The following is a 16,825-nucleotide window of genomic DNA, read 5'->3' on the forward strand; positions in this document are numbered from 1 at the left end:
GCGAGTCGGAAAATAGCCCCCGGTCGATCCTTTGCTTCAACATGGAAACTTAAGCTAACAAAGAATGCATGACTATGTGCAAACTTGACTGTGGGCCTGCACTTGTGAGTCAAAACAACATGTTTTCCAATGCAAGTGTGCACCCACTCCACTGTGTGCTAATGTGGGAATTTGAGATTAGCCAACCAAATGGTCTTTTCCTCACATATACAAATGTAAAATATGGCCATTTAGCACTCAACTGAGAATTTTCCAGTTTTAAATAATTATCATGACTGCAGCAATGTCTTCAAATATTTACATTTTTTTAAAGCCACAGTATGTAACTTTTTAGCCCAAGTATATAAAAGCATGTTTTTCATTTTGGTTGTGTTTACTGCAATGAAAAATGTACTGTGAGTGGGCTTGTATCTCCACAAAGCTGACTCTTATTTGGTCAGTAAGAGGAGGGCCACCTACCAACTTGCCTCCATGGAAATGTTGTTTCTTTGACCATAATCTTCCTCATATGGCATAAAACTCATCCACTTCCATGGACAAACTTCCGAAGTATGGTTTTAACTTTCTATTTCTGTGGAATCACGTAGTCAACTCTGCACCTTCACAAAGTTACACACTGTACCTTTAAATAGAGATGGGGACTAAAAATATTCTACAGTGGATATTTGAAGCACTAAAACACACAAAAGCACACACCAAAATAATGCTAAAATGTTTCAATTTGATCCACTGAAAATATAATGCAAGGTTTTATGCCTGACATTGTACTGTAAATCGTCATGGCCTATTTGTTGAAAACTATGCCAACAAAATTTAGTATATTTTGCAGTTTCAATATCAAAATAAAAAGCTGCAAATCCAAACAAGACATCACTGATAAGATATCTGCTGATTTCTGCAAACCACAGAGACATAAAGTGTGTATTTCCTGCCGCGTTGTCAGAAGAAATGTGTCTCCCGTTGTTCTCTGTGACCTTCTGAGAATGTCTCTGTGAGTTTGTCTCGGAGCTGGACAGACAGTAAAGCTTGGCATGTCAGAGCTTGTTTACTGGAAACTCCTGCCTGCAGTTTTTATATGAAGGGGGCTGGGGTTATGAGAGACTTAACAGTTTAGCCTTTGGACATGGGGAGAAGTCAGACTTTATTTGTGAGATTCACAACTGTGTTAATGTTTCCATTTGAGTTTTCAGTTAGAAGATTTGGGTACATTATTTTCTCTTACACTTAAGATGTTGTGTGGATCAGAGGCAGGCTACAAAGAACTGTAAACGGGCCTGTGATGATAACAAATTTTGAAGTTTGAAGAAAATATAGACAAATGATAATACTGAAACAAATTTATGACACTGACATTATAACCCTAAATCATGATTATCCTCCCAAAATATTCTAAAATGTATGTGGTTAAAAAACACAAATTGCAATAAATAAATAGTGAAATTAAATCTAATAAAAATATGTCCCACTTATCCATAGTAAAAGTACCAACAAGAAATAATAACCCCCAAAAGTTATTATTCCATTGAATGTACACTGAGCGATAATTACTATATCGACTTACCTTCAATAAATGAAAGCTGAAACAAAATTTATCGTGTGTACAATTTCTAGTTTCTGTTAATACAATATGATTTGAGCTCTAAAATGTTTAATAACTGACTTCTATGACTAATTATTGGTTCATTCTGTTATTAATTTGTTGCAGCTCATGCGTCTTAGTTACACGGTCTTTTCAAAAATGGTTTACTGGAATCATCTTGCATTATTATTATTGCATCAGTGGCATAAAGTAGTTTAATATTATTGTTTATCACAGTATATCTCTGTAGCAATATATCATGCTTCAAAGTGTGTTATCATGACAGGCCTATATACACTCAAGCCTCAAATTCAGGACAATAGGATAATACAAATATGCATGAATCAAGATACAACTTTGTGCTCATAAGGACAGATTAGCATTATAACATGGCTAAAAGCTCAAAAAGGTCCATTTTACATAATATACCCCTTTAACTATGAGAGATTTGGAGTGGCAGAGATAAGTAAAAGACTTGTCATTAGAGCCGGTTATCAGGAGTGGATAGGGAAGGATAAGAGCCGCAATAAATGCTTGTCGCAGTCCTGACGGTAAGAGGCAGTTCTATGGCTCTGTGCTTTATGGAATGTTCTTGGAATACAAAACATGGAGATCCATTAGGTTTGGTAATCAGGCCCAGTGTGTCCCTGTGCTGCCGTTTGCATTTGGGAGCGGGCTGCATGCCTCTCACTGAAGCACATAATTACAAACTGGTGATAAAGAGAAAGAAAGAGAGAAAGAGAAAGAGAGAGAGAAGGGAAGAGAGAGAGAGCGAGAGAGAGAGAGAGGTTAAAATGACTTGAATTAAAAACATGTTATAATGATTTGAGTGACATAATTGGTGACAAAGAGAGAAAGAGATAAAGAGACGCAGACAGAGCGAGAGAAAGAGAAAGACAAAGACAAAGAGGAAGAGAGAGAGAGAGGGAGAGAGAGAGAGAAATAAAAAATAGAAGGTTAGGGGGGTTAGGTTTTTTATTCCGCACTGTTCTCTCTTCTCTTTTAATGTTAACTTTATTATCTTTTTTTAATGTTTTAATTTACTTATGTAATAAACTTGCCTTGCCTAGGTTGAGTGCAGACACATTTCTACCTGTACTACAAAAACTCAAATCTTGCCAAGTTAAAATTACTTTAATTATTGTTATATTGATTTGCGCAACTTTCACTTGACAACTAAAATTATCTTCCAATGGAACAAGTCTTTTTGTACTTGAAATAGGAAAAAACACCTCATTACGCTGAAGGCAAGAAAAACAACAACTCTTTGTACTTAAAGGAGCACTGAGTAACGTCTGTCACTTACATCACTTACTTGTTTCTATTGTGATGTTATTGCGTTTCCTGGAATGTTACAGAGTATAGCATTAAACTTCTATTATTTATTATTTATTTCGTTAGGGGTCTTTTAATTTAAAAAAATACTTTTGAAATACACATTCCTACTGTTACTGGGGTCACCTCTTCACAGATCTGACCTGTAAATTGCCCTAATGACATCTCCATAGAGATTAAGAAGTTTATTAAGATACTGTAGTAGAACATTCCAGCTCAAAGCAAAACACCAAAAACCACCATACAAGCAGGTGGTGGACCATCTACCAGTAAAGTTTCGCAATGCAGCTTTAAAATAAGAAACTAAATCATATGTTGTTTGAATTAAGACAAAAATATTTGATCCATTGGTAGATCATTTGACTTGTTAAGTGAAATCTACTCAAATCAAGTTAAATCTTCTTTATTTGAGTACCAGGAAGTTGCACTTTCAGTTTTTTCTGCAGTGTGAACAGTGGAGGTGGGCGTGACTGGCACAGCAGGGAGCTCAGGTGTGCCGGGAAACCAACTGATACATTCCTTGGCACCTGCACCTTGCTTCCACTTAAAATTCCGTATTAAATATTTGCCTGCTATCCAGAGTACACACTTCTACAGGTGAATTAGCCAAGGACATGCATCATCTGTCCGTATCAAAACAAATATGGCTGCTTATGAGAAAAAAGAAAAGAAAATAAATCACAGGGGGCTGGAATTCTGCAGAATCAATGAGTGAAGCACAGTTTGAGGTGAGAGAAATGTGATTTTGCTGTACATGATTGACAAATGGAGCTCATTCGTTTCACATCACTGAAATAAACACATCTGACTGAACGGTATTCCTCTCAAGTCTAGAACTAAAAAAATAAATAAGGAGTAAATCAGACCATGACCATAATGAGTCATGAAAGTTATTTATTCAACCTTCTTTAACTTAAATTTAATCATATAAAGGTTATATAATGAATGAATCACTGGATGTAGCCTTTGAAGATATCCAAAGCGCTTTATAGTGCAGGTAAACTACTACTGAGCCACAGCTGCCCTGGTGCAGACTGATGAAAGCTAGGCTGCCAATCAGCGCCATCGGCTCCTCTCACCCCACCATCACTCTCGTACACGTCACTTTCTTACTAGGCAATGTGTGTGAAGTGTCTTGCCTAAGGACACAATGACAGTTGTTGCCCCACTGTGGAACCTGGTATTCCCAGTGATATTCCCAGCAGTCTTCAATCCAAGTACTAATCAGGAACAGCCTTGCTTAGCTTCTGAGCTCTGACAAGATCTGGCTTTGACAAGCTGGTATGGTTCCCCACCAGTACTAAGAAGAAATACCAACAATAAATATGACCTCCAAAAATTATTGTTTCATCCAAACAATAACTCGATTTGGTAAATATCGTGACAGGCCTATCTACGAGGAAAATTGTCATTATAAAAACATGTAACAGTACAGATCAGTGCAAACTACAACACTATACCATGCATGTACCTTTCTCAGAACATAAAGTACCAATTTTCTGCCAGCTAATGTACAAAATGTCACAGAATGTCACGTAATTGATTCCACACACACTGAGACATACCACAAAATTGCACCAATCAGCATGTCACAAAGCTACACATGCTCATAAGCGGCCTCTAAAAACATTCATTTAGTCAGGCTCTGCTGAATCATTTACCAAAACTGAGGTGGAAATAAATACAGAAGCATGCAGTCTGGCTTTTACGTAATGCCAGCAGTAGCCAGGCAGCCAGGGCCTCAGGATGCATGCAGAGAAGCAAGGAAAACAAACAGTTAGGATGTCCTTTCTGCATACTTGATGTTATTCCCAGCCACAAATACCAAAGTTAGGGCTGCAAAACAGATTCACATAAAAGTCAGCTATTTCACCTTATAAGGTTTTAAGTTCCTAAGACATTTGATGGCGTGTACAGTGCTTGTTGTATACATGGCAAAGTGCACGTAGGCCTCGCTTATGGTGCTGGTAATCACACAGCTGGTGAGACTCTGTTATCGCTTAAAAGGTGGGTTGTTATGGTAAGATCTGGGAGGAAGGCTTAAAAAGATGAGGAGAAAGTCAACCATCCAATTTAAAGTTAATTCCACTGATGAGTCCAAAAGAGAACACAAACAAACACATTTCCTGGGGGATAAAAATATAATACTTTCATTGGTTTGGTATCTGTACAGTCTTAAATCTCTCAAATGACTGGGATCAAAAGTACAAATCAAAAAGCCACATCCTCATTTGAAACTTTGACAGGTCAATGCATGTTCTGTTTCTAAATCCATTTAGATAAAAGGCTGCTGTTGTGGATACTACTTGGGAAAAACACCTTTCAGCGCAAGTATGGGATTTAAAAAGGTACATAATGTAACAGGTGTACAGTCTGCCACCTGTTTCCATGGTGATGTTATTGCTAGAGTGTTCCAAAATATGGCATTAAATTTGTCTGTCTCTGTGGGTAGAAGCAGGTGACAGTCCAAAGTACAGATCTGATCTAACACAGCGGGGACCACGCTCGCTGTAATAATGCATGTTTTTTTTATTGTAATTTACAATAAAAATGTGAATAAATACAAATTGATAAGTAAAACAGAATTGTGAAACATTCCAAGGAAATCTTCTCATCTCCATTAAGACAAGTAGGTTCCAAAGAAGCAACAAAATTTCAAGATATAGAGCAGGGGTCCCCAACCTCTGGGCCATGGACCGGTACCGTGGGTCGTTTGGTACCGGGCCACAAAAGAGCAAACCCTCCCTCCCATACACATCTCTAAACCAGAACTAAACCAGAAATAAACCAGAACTAAACTAGGACTAAACTAGGTCTAAACCAGGTCTTAATCAGGTCTAAACCAAGACTAAACCAGGACTAAAGCAGGAATAAACCAGGTCTAAACCAGGACTACACCAGGACTAAACCAGGACTAAACCATGTCTAAACAAGGTCTAAAACCAGGACTAAACAAGGTCTAAAACCAGGATTAAACCAGGACTAAATCATGACTAAAACAGGATTTAATCAGGATTAAACCAGAACTAAAACTGGACTAAACCAGGATTTAACCAGGATTAAACCAGGATTAAACAAGGATTAAACCAGGACTAAAACCAGGACTAAACCAGGCCTAAACCAGGACAAACCCAGGTCTAAAACCAGGACTAAAACCAGGACTAAATCAGAACTAACCCAGAACTAAAACCAGGTCTAAACCAAATTTAATCAGGGGATTAAACCAGGACTAAAAAGAACTAAAAAGAACTAAAACAGGACTAAACCAGGACTGAAACATGCTGTGCCACCACAGCCCCCGGTCCCCGAAATATTGTTGGACATAAAAACAGTCCGTGGAGCAAAAAAGGTTGAGGACCCCTGATATAGAGCACATTTAATTACTTCTATTTATAATGTATTTTTTATAAATTACAGGTTGTTTGTCCACAATTTGAAAAGCCACTTCACTACACAGGAGCCAACTTTTTTTTTTTTTCTGGCTATATCAAGTTTCAAATGCCCAGCGCTTTCACAGTAGACCAATAATTGCCACTGATCTTTCCCGACCGGCGTTTGACTTCCTGTCCCTCTAAAAGTTTGTCTCCTAATTATACTCCCTTTGGTGCGTCAGTGTTTTGGTCATGTGATAGCTATGCATGCCCCAAGTTCAATAGCTAGGTCAGGGCCACATGCGTTTAAAAGCAACCGACGTCACACCGCTCATGCATGCAGCCCGGCCTAGCGTGTGCAGTCGCCTTCTACCCGCAGCTGTTGCCCCAAGCATACATGACAAGAGATTTGACCCAATGCCAGTGATAAAACTTGAGTAGAGGTGATTCACTAATGTGTTTATAGCCTTAGCAATCACCTCCTTCAATGGTGTCAAACTCAGCACACTTTCAGCTCTAACTTTGGGTATGACGTAAACAAACAAACACGGTCAATGTCATGGTTGAGGGTTTTTCATAATCCGACCACACAGTATCACAGTAACCAAGAATGTTACAATATCATGATTGTGATATGATTTTTGAGAAGAAATGCCAAAATTCAAGAATTATTCAAATGACTAAACTGCAGTGAAATTAATTACCATATTTTTCAGACTATAAGTCGCACTTTTTTTTGTGGTTTGGGTGGTCCTGCGACTTACACTTTGGTGTGACTTATATATTAACATTTTCAGACTGACAGCTGCGAGAGGGTGCTCTAGGCTCGTGGGTGCTCTAGGCTCGTGGGTGCTCTAGGCTCGTGGGTCAGTATCTAGTACTACTATTACTCCTGTACCACTGTCACTTCGCACTCTACTATGCTTCCTGTAGAAATAGCTGCTGTCCTGCTGCAAATAGTGAAATATTCAGCCGAAAATGGTAATCGAGAAGCAGAAAGAAAATTTGGAGTGAGCAAGAAACTGGCGGAAAGCGCAGATTGGGAACACAGCTTCATGGCAACCGGGCGAGTGCACCATGTAAATTTTCTGGAAGTCACTGGATGAATCGACAAAGCCTGAACTTCAATGACAATCAAAACCATCCTGTTGGGATTCAGAAAGGCCGGAATAATTCTAACTGGAACTGATGCTGAGTCTGACAACAGCTACGCGGAAGAGGAACCAGCACGCTGCTTACCTCATGGATGTACGGTTTATCTCTAGAGGTCGTGCAGAAGTGACACCGAGGATGAAGAATTCAATGGATTTAGTGATTTGGAGTGAGATCGTGAGTTTGGTAAACTTATGTTATGTTGTTTATTCTATAGTTATCTGGATAACTGTTAATATGTTACGTTAACATATTAACCCCTATTCAGCTTGTTGTTGTTCTATTCTGTTGTTATTACTATAACTTGTTATTACTATACAAAATACATTCTCCCCAAAAGTGCGACTTATATTCTGGTGCGATTTATATATGTTTTTTTCTTCTTCATTGCTGATTTTTTGACTGGTGCGATTTATACTCCGGAGCGACTTATAGTCCAGAAAAAAAGGTAAATTAAAATGCATTGTCTAATTGATACTTTGCAGGGTGATCATGCTGGGAGTGTTCTACGTGTGTGTGTATTGGCAGAATATTCATCAGTTACCACGGAGACACAATCCACATTTTAGCAAACACTGCCAAATAAGTTTTAAAGATGTCTGAAAACTCAAGAAAAGACACAAAACTGATTTAAACAATGAGTAAGAGTGACTAACTGAAAAACTGTTGACTAATGCAGTGTTATTTGAGAGGGACTTGACACATCAGCTTCCCTGTTGTAATTCCAGCTAAAACTGTACTTCACGGTCAGATTGTCTTAAATAAAATTCAGATTAAAGTCTAACAAAGCGTCAGACAGAGCAGTGCTTACAGATATTATCACATCTCCAGGGAATGTTAATGACATCTGCTGCCGTTATCAAATCTTTTATCAAATCAAACTTTAAGAAGTCAAATTCAAGAGATTAAAGAGAGGGTATTACGCAAAATCTGAAATCTCTCTGAAGCTTTCTACCATGTTATAACATAGTTCCCTCGTAAGAAAAAATGCCTGAGGTGGTTTTATATGTCGTTCATGCATGTTTGAGGACACTCTTCAAACCCAGTAGAAGTTTAATAGAGAATAGAAGTTTATAGGTTTTTGGAACACACTGAATTGAAATTACTTACTTTATTTTTATATTGTGACCATAAAAATCACAATTATCGATTAAACCAAATAATCTGGACATCCTCAGCAATAGCAAACCTGTGATTCTACAAGCCAAACATTTCCTATAGCCTACATCTTGACCCGGGTTCAAGTCTGTTTTTGCAATATTCATCAAATCAAGACACGAAATGAAGAAAGTGCTCAGTGGCAGAACAACAAACCCCACCTCCTGTCGACTCCCATTAGTGCAAAGCTCACCAAAGCTAAAGCTTATACACTGAATGTTTTGTTTAAAGTGGATATGACACCAAGGCAAAAGCGAAACAAGATGTATAGATTTATAAACTGGGAATGATCCAGTAAAAGTGTAGTCAAAACATGCCGTGGTTCATGTTATTTTTCACATTTTGTACAGACTGAAGTTTGACTATGTGAGGTTAATGCAGATTTTACACATGTTAAAGTCTTACATAATTCACACTGAACTGAAAAGTTTCTTGCATGAAAATGGGTGTTACATTTTGTGAACTGGGCTAAGCCTTTTCTTACCTAGCCTGGTAGACACAAGTAGCAATTTATATATTTCAATTTCTTTTGCAGATGAGCCATACAAAATGTTAAAATACACATAGTTATTTATACTTAGAGCGCACATATTATAGCAAATTGATGTTATAGCTGTTTCCCCTCACCATTTACTCATACAAAGTTGTATTTAGAGTGGTTCAGCAATCTTTGATCACTTATTTTCAAGACGCCAAGCTCCCATTGGGCACTGCCGTTTTATAACTCTTAAGTCCACTCATTTGTTTCTTTTATGAAGTCATTTTATATCAATATTGCAATTTAAATTGTCCGTATAATCACATAATGATCTATGTGTGTCATAGATTATAACCATATACAAGACCCAAGCACGATGTCTTTTTTAACAAATTTGAGAACAGATGCTATAAAGTATACAAGCAACTTGTCAATAAGAGGAAAAAACAAATAAAACTGCAGAAAATTAGTAAGTTAAAGCTCTTGATAGCCTAATTCTTGCCTACCCTGAGTTGGCATCGAAAATTTTAATAGGAAGTTCAATGTAGCACTCAGAAACAAAACAGACAGTTTGCAGTAATTTATACTTTTGAACACATTGTAGAATATTTTCCCAGATAAACTTTAGTCTACATTTTTAAAGGCTTAGGAAATGCCGGCACCTCATCACTCCCTCAACATCTACATACTGTCTCTCTAGCATATGAAATACAGCTCACACCAGATAAATCACAAACATGTATAGCCATATTGTTCACCCACGATTAGTTTAACAACATTTTTCAATAACCTTCGAGTTGGATTTATCATGGTGTCCAGAAAAGTGGGATGAAGGGGGCTCTTTTGTATGAGTTCAGACCGTATCTTATTGCTGTGACTAATCATGACCTTGGCTGTTTCAGTTCCATTTATTACATCAACCTCTCCTCACACACAAACCCCCACTGGACCCACCGGGGAATCTGCAAAACTGTTGCATAAGATATTAATATTACACAAAGACCAAGTCCAATTGAATTACACAAATCATAGCGCTTGGGTCAATAGTAAAGGCCAGAATTCAAAAACAAATTAAACTTGAAAATATTGGATAAAAGCTGTGAGGTGAAGAAAAACATTTTGAAAACGAAAGGGCGATCGTGGGTGACCAAGAAAGGTGCACAATGTAACTTTTCTAGTGAGAGCTTTGCCACGTGCTTGTCTCCAGTGGAGATGTTATTGCATTGCCTAGAATTTTCCACAGTATGGCATTAAACATATCTATCCTGCAATTATTCAATTACAGATGTTTTCAATCACCAACACAAGGATTGAAAAACATGTATTCTTACTGTGAGTGGGCTCGCCTCTCCACAGATCTGACCTGTAACTTGGCCTGGTAGTCGCTCCTGCTTGTCTGCATGGAGATAGATTAGTTTAATGCCATACTACACAAAGCAATTGCAATGCTCTGTCAACTTACAGAACAAATGTTTTTATGCGTTAGCAAGATTGGGACCTCCTCTCCACAGATCTGACCTGTAACTTGGCCTTGTAGCATTTCCTGCTTGTTTCCATGGAAATAGATTAGTTTAATACCATACTACACAAAGCAACTGTAATGCTCTGACAACTTACAGAACAAATATTTTTATGCATATCACCTTAGTGAGATTGGGCCCGCCTCTCCACCGATCTGACCTGTAATTCGTCCAGGTAGTCTCTCCTGCTTGTCTCCATGGAGATAGATAAGTTTAATACCATACTACACAAAGCAACTGTAATGCTTTGACAACTTAAAGAACAAATCTTTTTATGCATGTCACCTTAGCAAGTTTGGGACCGCCTCTCCATAGATCTGACCTGTAACTTGACCTGGTAGCATCTCCTGCTCATCGCCATGGAAATAGATAAGTTTAATGCCATACTACACAAAACAACGGTAATGCTCTGTCAACTTACAGAACACATGTTTTTATGCATGTCCCCATAAGATTGGGGCCGCCTCTCCACAGATCTGACCTGTAACTAGGCCCAGTAGTCTCTCCTGCTTTTCTCCATGGAGATAGATAAGTTTAATGCCATACTACACAAGGAAAATGTAATGCTCTTTCAACTTACAGAGCAAATGTTTTTATGCATGTCACCTTAGCAAAACTGAGACCTCCTCTCCACAGATCTGGCCAGGTAGCCTCTCCAGCTCATTTCCATGGATACATTTAATTAATGCCATACTATAAAGCAACCACCAAATGCTTCTTTAACGTACAAACCAGTACCAAATGTTTTTATGCATGTCACCATAGCAAGAGAAAGATATTACAGAACAATCCATTGGTACATCATGACAAAACCTTTCCAAATCCCTTAAAACTGTTATGAATCCTGGATCTATCTACAAGGACTTTTTCCCATTTAAAAAACTAGTGGCTGTAGCTAGTGTTGTTATCGCCCCATGATGTCATATAGGCCCAATCTAAAAGGATTACGCAGATGGTAGGGGAAAATTGTCTCCATTATAGCTGAAAGGAAAATGTGGATTTCTACAGTAAACTATGGGAATAATGACAGGGGATGTTTGGCTCGGAAATGTTTTGGATTGACACCAAATTGGTCAATTGTTACGAGATGTAGCAATTCCTAAAACACGTCAATGGAACTCCAGGGTAACGCAAATCAACAAATGACAATGGAAGGAAGAACATGTACAACAACAATGAAATGGTGTGTATGTATTTTTCCTGTTCCATTAGTAATAGGCTGGGTTCACGTCAGATCACAACATTGGAGAAAGCCTATCGTTTAACCTGAGCAGGAGGAGGACTCTGTGTTAGAACTCTATGTTGAAATTAGCTGTTTAACTGATGTCTTAAAAGATCAGCACAAACAAAAGTGGCAAAGTGAAATGAGGAAAATGTAATCTAGTGACATTAGATGTAGAATTGAATATAAATTTGAAAATATTTATGATGTGAAAATTTTAAATACAGACAGGCCATCTGTCATCTCAGGACTAACTCCAGGATTCCCAAGGTCGCTGGCAGATACAATGACCTTCAAGCTCAATGAGGATTTGTAATTTATGGTGAGATGTGAATTTCATGTTTTGAGTGTACAATCTGTATACTGTTTTATTCAGAATATTGATGGTAAAAGTGTTTTCTAGTATATGTTATTTTGTCATGAATTGATATGTTTATGTTTGTGCAGTGTTCATAATGAGCAAATAAAAAAGTAAAAAATTTAATGTAATGAGATTTGTTGATCTGTTATCCACATGAAACAAAAACAATCACATACCTAAACGTCTGCACTGTCAATATGAATGAACAAAATAGCCTCAGAAAGTGGTTCATTATTCATCTCCAACTGTGTGATTTTTATCAGTTGAAATGACTTTAAGATGTGAGATTAACATTGCAGGTTTATGAACCCAGTCCCAGTTTTGTGGATATGTTTCTTTTAAAAACAATACATTTCCAAAAGAGTTACAGCAAATATACATCATCAGATTTTTTAATGTGAATGTAATCTACAGCGCTTGGGAAAAACACTAAAATTCAACGGCAGGAATGACTTAAATAAACACGTAAGAGTCATGATATCCCTATGAGCAATGCCACATCCCATTGTGCCAGTTACAGGGGGAACTACTTTGTCAACATACTTGCCATTCCAAAAGATGTATTTCCGAACATCAAGGGCTTCGTAAAATAGCTGTGAAGTAAGTCACCCTCTCCTATTCCTCCTCTCACACTTGACTCACAATAAAGGCTCCATAAAAGGCCTCAATGCTTCCTCTGCAGCCAAAGGTAATCCTTGTGACTTAACTCCTGACTCACAAAAGGAAATGTTCAAAGCTAGAGATGGGTCAAATGAGGTGAAAAACTGCACAGATATGATTTCATAATAATGTTTAGTCTGTGAAATCAAAGCAATTCCATCAGACAAAAAAGGTGTGAAGAAAAGTGGACCATGAATGCAACACAAAAAGTGTGGCTCAAACCGTCTGTAACTCTGTGAAACATACTGAAGTGCAGAGGTCAGTGTTATGGCTATGGCTGTGGATGAGCAGTGATGGGGGGTCAGCCATCTGCTTGTCTCCATGGAAATGCTATTGCCTTATTTCATAACATGGTATTAAACAAAAAAATGTATTCACTAAAAGCTGGACATGTTATACTGGCAGTTGAGGATGCACCTTAATTAAGGTCTACTGCTCAATCTATTTTTGAGCACTGTACAAAATGAAGATACACAAAAAATATTAAACATAAATTAGTAGTTTCATCTTTTAGTGTATGTTACCTTACTATAACTGCTATAATAACTGAATCTACCTCCCATTTCTGTTCTACATTGAAGGCCTACATTGAAGGCCTACATTGAATGTCACATAAATGTCACATAAATCTAGGATTAAGCTCCAGTCTCCTATATTGCAAAAGAAATAATAAAAATGGCAAGTATGAGAAAAAATGCATTAAAATAATCTCTAACAGTGGAGCACTTTGAGAGGCATTACACAAGTAAGGCAATATTATTAATACAAGTACATAAACGCTGCTTGTATTGTTCTATTATGTCTACATAAATGATGCCATATAAGGCTATTCCGGTCTGCGAGTTTCATAGCGTTTCCTATTTAGATGGAAGAATTCCAATCAATGTGTGAATCACTGCAAAACATACCATTCGCTTTAGCAGGATAAACATTGAAAACGCAAGTTAAAAAGGCTGATATTACGCTATTCTCTGATCTCTGTTACAGTGTTCCTCATCACAAACATTCCTGGAGTCATCTTTTGTTTCATTCACACATTCTTCTCCTAAACAGAAAACATTCCACATTCCACCTTGTGATGTCATGTGGTAATACAGGAAGTGCTCCATTGTGTTTGTAGACTCCACACACCTTCATTAGAATTGCTAATCTTTACTAAAGAAAAGGTAAAAGGAAGCTGTTAACTTGAAAACAACCATTTCATGACATCATAAGGAGGAAAAGAGCAGTTTGAGCTTTGGAGATGTAGATAAGATGTAGATGTAATAATAAAGGATTAATGAAACGTGTGAATGAAACAAAAAACAACTCCAGGGTATGTTTTTGAGGAGGTGATAGCATTATAACATGACTTAAAGCCCACACAAGAGGCGGCTTTGTGCAATATAGAACTTTTAAAATGCAAGAAATGTAGAACAGAATGTCTTATTGTCCATCTAGCATATGACACACAGCTCATAGCAGATAAATCTCTAAAACATGTGTAGCCATATTGTTCACTCACAATTAGTTGAAAAACATATTTCAATAACCTTCAAGTTGGATTTATCATAGCGTCCAGAAAAGATGGGATGAAGGGGCCTCTTTTGTATGAGTTCAGACTGTATCTTATTGCTGTGACTAATCATGACCTTTCCTGTTTTGCAAGTTTAAAATGTTATAAATGTAGAAAATAATCAGATCAATATTTCCCAGAACACTTAAATGGTAATAGCAACTGTTGCAATCTCCGCAGTGGTGGAAGAAGTGCATGATTTTGTTACTTAAAGACAGATACTGGAGCAATAAAAATACTCAAGTAAAAGTAAAAGGGTCACAAGAAATCTACTTAGGTAAAAGTATTAAAGTGCCTGAATAAAAATGTAGTGTTTCACACATCCAGGCTTCAAATGTAGTCATTTTGATACAGCTTTTGATACAGTATTTGGTTCAAAAAAAACAACAGAATCGATCAATTTTTCTAAGCTGCTTTTATTTGTATATTTTTGCTTAAAACATGTTAAAAAATAAACTCTCAGCCTTTTCAGTGGGTCACAGACTATCATAAAAACTACTTTTACTTTTCAGTCCAGTTAAACAATGTAATGGAGTTGAAAGTTAAGATACCTACTCTCAAATACAGTGGAGTAAAAGTAAAAAGTATCCACATAAAATGTACCGTAAAGTACAGATGCTTACAATCTGTAGTTTTCAGATTTTAGAATGTGATGATGTCATTCTCCCAGTGGGGGGGCAAGAGCCTGTTTTCCCTATTGATTTTGTACTTTCCCATGAAATATCCACAACGTAAATTCGCAAATGTTAAATCTGGTACTTTCATTTATTGACCAAACCCAAGAACTCACTATATTACAACATGATTTTGCTTTTTAACAATATTCAGCTGCCCCACCATCTGTATTAATGAATATTGGCTTATAGAATGCTGCGATGTCATCTGTTATTACTTACGTACAGTACATTACTACTTTTACTTTGTTACATTCTCTTGTTACAATCTCTGTTCATTCTTCTGGATTGAGTCTGCTAAGTGAGGCTATCCTTGACACTGACTCATGACTTGAGACCCCTCACACAGACTTTTATGGTAAATCTGCCCAGGTACACTCCCCCTTTCAAGCTGTGCCACTCAACATGATGACTGCACTGGCATACTCCTCATGGCATAGACATTACCACAGCGTCATGACAGCATTCCCCCATCCAAACCTGTGACTCCTCCATCTGTTTGGAGGTCTGGCCGAATGGGGCCTGTACGTTGACAAGCATGACATAACTTCAGAAGGAGGTAAGGGGTATCCAGTTGCCCCACACAAGTTTTAATGTGCGTGTGGCTATCCAGACGCTATGCAGTCAAAGCAAACTCGAGATAGTCTTTGAAAACTATTAGCGTAGCTCGCATGTCTCGCACCCAAGTCTATTCACATAAAACATATTTCATTACAGTCCCAGGTTTTTAATAAGGGCTGGGAGAGAGATAAATAGTTTGTAGTTCCTAGAGTAGTAATAAAAATAGGCATCCAGATACAACACCGGTATGAAAATACATATGCGAAGATACTTATTTGAACAATATCAGTTAGTACTTAAAGACGCACTGTGTAACTTTTCGGTTGGGGGTCCAACACTTTCTTGTTTTCCATGGATATGTCATTGCATTGTTTAAAATATTCCTCTACCTTACATTTACTCAATACCTAGAAAAACAGGTATTCTGAGAAGGGCTACTTCTCCACAGATCTGACCTGTAACTTGGGTCTTGTTTGGTATCCATGAAGATAGAAAAGTGTAATGCCATACTGTGAAGCAGAGGTGTGGACTTGCAAGTCATGACTTGGATTCGAGTCAGACTTCAGTTATTATTTTTAGGACTTGAGACGTGACTTGATAAAATGGAGTAAAACGTGGGACTCAACTTGGACTTGAAGGGCACAGACTTGGAACTTGACTCAGACTTGAGGTCTGTGACTTGAGAAGACTTGAGAAGCACTTTTAAATCTGAATTTGTTCTATACTGACTGTAATGATTCACTCTAAGCTGTTGTCAAGACATTTAAAAAGATAAAAATAGCATTTCTACAACTCTTGAAATGACTCTCGACTTGAAATGACTTGAAACTCAAAGCAGACAACTTGGACTTGACTTGGCCTTATGGGCTAGTGATTTGAGACTCAACTTGGACTTGCCTGTATTTCACCTAGGACTTGACTGGGACTTGAGGTCAAGGACTTGAGACTTATTCTAGACTTGCAAAACAACGACTCCCTCCACCTCTGCTGTGAAACATAACATCTCATGGACCCTCCACCAGAAAAGTTACACAATGCACCTTTAATAAATTGCATTAATTAATTAACTGGTCAAACTTTGATCTTGCCTGAATAGTTTTATATAGTTTTGATATGTATCAGAACTAGTATCAATAATAATATTAAAGAAACTACTAAAACTTTGTATAGAAAATGACATTCTATTGTAGGCCTTTCAC

The 16,825-nt window shown here is 37.5% G+C and overlaps 1 protein-coding gene across 1 annotated transcript in view; it reads right to left on the bottom strand.

The window, feature by feature from the left end:
• The window catches only part of ddah1 (dimethylarginine dimethylaminohydrolase 1), a 64,883-nt gene extending 50,470 nt beyond the window's left edge, over positions 1-14,413 (bottom strand). The window contains exon 1 of the mRNA XM_055165123.1: positions 14,341-14,413. The gene's annotated coding sequence lies outside the window, so the exon portion shown is untranslated. The remainder of the gene's footprint in view (positions 1-14,340) is intronic.
• Positions 14,414-16,825: the final 2,412 nt, after the last annotated feature.

The sequence above is a fragment of the Boleophthalmus pectinirostris genome, unplaced genomic scaffold (assembly GCF_026225935.1).
Source record: "Boleophthalmus pectinirostris isolate CB_2022bp ecotype Guang Dong unplaced genomic scaffold, ASM2622593v1 HiC_scaffold_7, whole genome shotgun sequence".
Taxonomy (NCBI): domain Eukaryota; kingdom Metazoa; phylum Chordata; class Actinopteri; order Gobiiformes; family Gobiidae; genus Boleophthalmus; species Boleophthalmus pectinirostris.